General features: G+C 53.3%; 1 non-coding gene across 1 annotated transcript in view; it reads right to left on the minus strand.

The window, feature by feature from the left end:
* Positions 1-1689, minus strand: part of LOC126448956 (small subunit ribosomal RNA) — a 1910-nt gene extending 221 nt beyond the window's left edge. The window contains exon 1 of the ribosomal RNA XR_007584301.1: positions 1-1689. This exon is cut by the window's left edge and continues 221 nt beyond it. This is a non-coding gene — a ribosomal RNA (small subunit ribosomal RNA).
* Between the last annotated feature and the right edge of the window lie 3311 nt (positions 1690-5000).

Genomic DNA, 5000 nt, shown 5'->3' on the forward strand with positions numbered 1-5000 from the left:
GGGAATTCCTCGTTCATGGGGAACAATTGCAAGCCCCAATCCCTAGCACGAAGGAGGTTCAGCGGGTTACCCCGACCTTTCGGCCTAGGAAGACACGCTGATTCCTTCAGTGTAGCGCGCGTGCGGCCCAGAACATCTAAGGGCATCACAGACCTGTTATTGCTCAATCTCGTGCGGCTAGAAGCCGCCTGTCCCTCTAAGAAGAAAAGTAATCGCTGACAGCACGAAGGATGTCACGCGACTAGTTAGCAGGCTAGAGTCTCGTTCGTTATCGGAATTAACCAGACAAATCGCTCCACCAACTAAGAACGGCCATGCACCACCACCCACCGAATCAAGAAAGAGCTATCAATCTGTCAATCCTTCCGGTGTCCGGGCCTGGTGAGGTTTCCCGTGTTGAGTCAAATTAAGCCGCAGGCTCCACTCCTGGTGGTGCCCTTCCGTCAATTCCTTTAAGTTTCAGCTTTGCAACCATACTTCCCCCGGAACCCAAAAGCTTTGGTTTCCCGGAGGCTGCCCGCCGAGTCATCGGAGGAACTGCGGCGGATCGCTGGCTGGCATCGTTTATGGTTAGAACTAGTGCGGTATCTGATCGCCTTCGAACCTCTAACTTTCGTTCTTGATTAATGAAAACATACTTGGCAAATGCTTTCGCTTCTGTTCGTCTTGCGACGATCCAAGAATTTCACCTCTAACGTCGCAATACGAATGCCCCCGCCTGTCCCTATTAATCATTACCTCGGGTTCCGAAAACCAACAAAATAGAACCGAGGTCCTATTCCATTATTCCATGCACACAGTATTCAGGCGGGCTTGCCTGCTTTAAGCACTCTAATTTGTTCAAAGTAAACGTGCCGGCCCACCGAGACACTCACTCAAGAGCACCCTGGTAGGATTGCAACGGGGTCCGCCTCGGGACGCACGAGCACGCACGAGGCGCGTCGCACGCCTTCAGCTCGCCCCACCGGCAGGACGTCCCACGATACATGCCAGTTAAACACCGACGGGCGGTGAACCAACAGCGTGGGACACAAATCCAACTACGAGCTTTTTAACCGCAACAACTTTAATATACGCTATTGGAGCTGGAATTACCGCGGCTGCTGGCACCAGACTTGCCCTCCAATAGATACTCGTTAAAGGATTTAAAGTGTACTCATTCCGATTACGGGGCCTCGGATGAGTCCCGTATCGTTATTTTTCGTCACTACCTCCCCGTGCCGGGAGTGGGTAATTTGCGCGCCTGCTGCCTTCCTTGGATGTGGTAGCCGTTTCTCAGGCTCCCTCTCCGGAATCGAACCCTGATTCCCCGTTACCCGTTACAACCATGGTAGGCGCAGAACCTACCATCGACAGTTGATAAGGCAGACATTTGAAAGATGCGTCGCCGGTACGAGGACCGTGCGATCAGCCCAAAGTTATTCAGAGTCACCAAGGCAAACGGACCGGACGAGCCGACCGATTGGTTTTGATCTAATAAAAGCGTCCCTTCCATCTCTGGTCGGGACTCTGTTTGCATGTATTAGCTCTAGAATTACCACAGTTATCCAAGTAACGTGGGTACGATCTAAGGAACCATAACTGATTTAATGAGCCATTCGCGGTTTCACCTTAATGCGGCTTGTACTGAGACATGCATGGCTTAATCTTTGAGACAAGCATATGACTACTGGCAGGATCAACCAGGGAGCTGCGTCAACTAGAGCTGAGCAGCCGGCCGCCCGGGAGTGTGTCCCGGGGGCCCGCGCGAACACGCAAGCGTCCGCTCAATTATTCTGCAAACAGGAGGAGGCTGAGCTCCCCTGCACCATACACCTCGAAACCCTCTCAGGTCCCGGCGGCGCGCAGCGCCGTCCTAAGTACTTGGTCGGGTTCGAGAGAGGCGCAATCGCCCGGAGTTTGGCGAGTAGACGCCTTAGGTGCGACCACCCGTGCTCCCAACTGAGCTTGCCGCTGCCGACAGAGGCCCGGGAGCGTGCTGTCGTGGCATTGCCGGCGGGAGACAACACGCGCCACCTACGGTGACCGGCAGCTCCAACGCCAGCGCCACAGAAGGACAAAAGCCCCACTTGGGTGCCGAAGCGAACTCTCCCAGCACAGCGCACGCGCCAACACGTCCGCACAGCTGCGATACAAACCACCTGCGAGAACCGCAGAGGCGACCGAGCAGCAGACGGCGTCGCGGCGCCGAGCGCCGGGCGGCGGCGCATCCTCAGCGCACACAGTCCTCAATCGGACCAGCACACTGCAGATGTCCACCGCGCTTCGCACCGGGCCCGCGAGGACCTACTTTGGCCGCACGGCGCCGCGTGCAGGGTGCGCCGGCGCGCAGCTGCGCCGCCTGCCGCCTCCGTCGGCCGGCGCGCCTGCCACTGGCCGCCCCCACCAGCCGGCTGTAGCGCGTGCGCCCACGCACCGCGCGGCCAGCACGCCGGGAGGCCCCCCCTCACCGGCCGGGGACGGTCCCACCCAGCCACCGCCGCGTATCGCTTCACACCCAGATGCCATTCACGTTCGTGGGCATGGTGGGTATCGCTGGAACAACCGGTTGGTAGCTCAACCGATCGTCGCCATCACTGATTCACCTCTAGCGAGAACAACCGCACCACAACGGTTTACCAGTTGTTCATTTGCGTAACGTCACCAGCAAACGTAGGCGTCCATCGCCATTTGCAAATTCAACGATTGTTGCATGCCTGTGTCAGGTGTCACGACACACTATGTCTGCCCACATACACGCAACAACATGTGCACGCTTCGCGAACACGTGGAAGGTGGCCCCCGTACGTATGCGATGTCCATTGCGCGAACGACTGTCAACCGGCCTCTGTCGCATGTCGCAGATGTGGAACGCAGTGCACCATGCTATCACGGTGTGTGAGAAGAGACGACTACGTCTGACAACACGCGCCACTACATCAACAGACGGCTCATGCTGATCGCCATCCAGGGCATACCACACTGCAATCCAGCTCTTATAGGGAGACGACACGTAGCTGAGTGCACAACATTTGGACCGCATGGTTCGCCGTTGTTGGCGCAGTCGTTGTACGGTCACATGTACCACGATGTATCATTCAGTACATGAGGACCAATGTGCAGTACAGTGTGTGATTTGGACGTACAATATCAGCGGACAGTTGACACAGGCCATACCACAGCGTAGGCTAAGTGCTTCGCCATGCGAATGCCAATGAACAACTGCGAATGCCAATGAGCATGTACGTCCTGCTGCCATCCACATTACAGTGTATAGCTGCACGGTGTTTAACATGAAGCGATACACTGGGGACCGGGCAGTGCGAGTAGCAAACTATATTGCGGGGGTTGCAGTTAGGCAACACTACACTAATTTAACGCGTCGTATGACAATTACAGAGCAGGTTAAGGCCCAACGTGTGTTGGGTTAAGGCCCAACGTGTGTTGGGTTAAGGCCCAACGTGTGTTGGGTTAAGGCCCAACGTGTGTTGGGTTAAGGCCCAACGTGTGTTGGGTTAAGGCCCAACGTGTGTTGGGTTAAGGCCCAACGTGTGTTGGGTTAAGGCCCAACGTGTGTTGGGTTAAGGCCCAACGTGTGTTGGGTTAAGGCCCAACGTGTGTTGGGTTAAGGCCCAACGTGTGTTGGGTTAAGGCCCAACGTGTGTTGGGTTAAGGCCCAACGTGTGTTGGGTTACAGCGCAATATGGGTTACGTTAAGGTACGATATAGGTTAGGTTAAGGTACGATATAGGTTAGGTTAAGGTACGATATAGGTTAGGTTAAGGTACGATATAGGTTAGGTTAAGGTACGATATAGGTTAGGTTAAGGTACGATATAGGTTAGGTTAAGGCGGAACGTGGGTTAGGTTACGGCGCAACGTGGGTTAGGTTACGGCGCAACGTGGGTTAGGTTACGGCGCAACGTGGGTTAGGTTAAGGCGCAACGTGGGTTAGGTTAAGGCGCAACGTGGGTTAGGTTAAGGCGCAACGTGGGTTAGGTTAAGGCGCAACGTGGGTTAGGTTAAGGCGCAACGTAGGTTAGGTTAAGGCGCAACATAGGTTAGGTTAAGGCGCAACATAGGTTAGGTTAAGGCGCAACATAGGTTAGGTTAAGGCGCAACATAGGTTAGGTTAAGGCGCAACATAGGTTAGGTTAAGGCGCAACATAGGTTAGGTTAAGGCGCAACATAGGTTAGGTTAAGGCGCAACATAGGTTAGGTTAAGGCGCAACATAGGTTAGGTTAAGGCGCAACATAGGTTAGGTTAAGGCGCAACATAGGTTAGGTTAAGGCGCAACATAGGTTAGGTTAAGGCGCAACATAGGTTAGGTTAAGGCGCAACATAGGTTAGGTTAAGGCGCAACATAGGTTAGGTTAAGGCGCAACATAGGTTAGGTTAAGGCGCAACATAGGTTAGGTTAAGGCGCAACATAGGTTAGGTTAAGGCGCAACATAGGTTAGGTTAAGGCGCAACATAGGTTAGGTTAAGGCGCAACATAGGTTAGGTTAAGGCGCAACATAGGTTAGGTTAAGGCGCAACATAGGTTAGGTTAAGGCGCAACATAGGTTAGGTTAAGGCGCAACATAGGTTAGGTTAAGGCGCAACATAGGTTAGGTTAAGGCGCAACATAGGTTAGGTTAAGGCGCAACATAGGTTAGGTTAAGGCGCAACATAGGTTAGGTTAAGGCGCAACATAGGTTAGGTTAAGGCGCAACATAGGTTAGGTTAAGGCGCAACATAGGTTAGGTTAAGGCGCAACATAGGTTAGGTTAAGGCGCAACATAGGTTAGGTTAAGGCGCAACATAGGTTAGGTTAAGGCGCAACATAGGTTAGGTTAAGGCGCAACATAGGTTAGGTTAAGGCGCAACATAGGTTAGGTTAAGGCGCAACATAGGTTAGGTTAAGGCGCAACATAGGTTAGGTTAAGGCGCAATATAGGTTAGGTTAAGGCGCAATATAGGTTAGGTTAAGTTACAATAGAGGTTAGGTTAAGGTACAATATAGGTTAGGTTAAGGTACA

The sequence above is a fragment of the Schistocerca serialis genome, unplaced genomic scaffold, assembly GCF_023864345.2.
Source record: "Schistocerca serialis cubense isolate TAMUIC-IGC-003099 unplaced genomic scaffold, iqSchSeri2.2 HiC_scaffold_642, whole genome shotgun sequence".
Classification (NCBI taxonomy): domain Eukaryota; kingdom Metazoa; phylum Arthropoda; class Insecta; order Orthoptera; family Acrididae; genus Schistocerca; species Schistocerca serialis.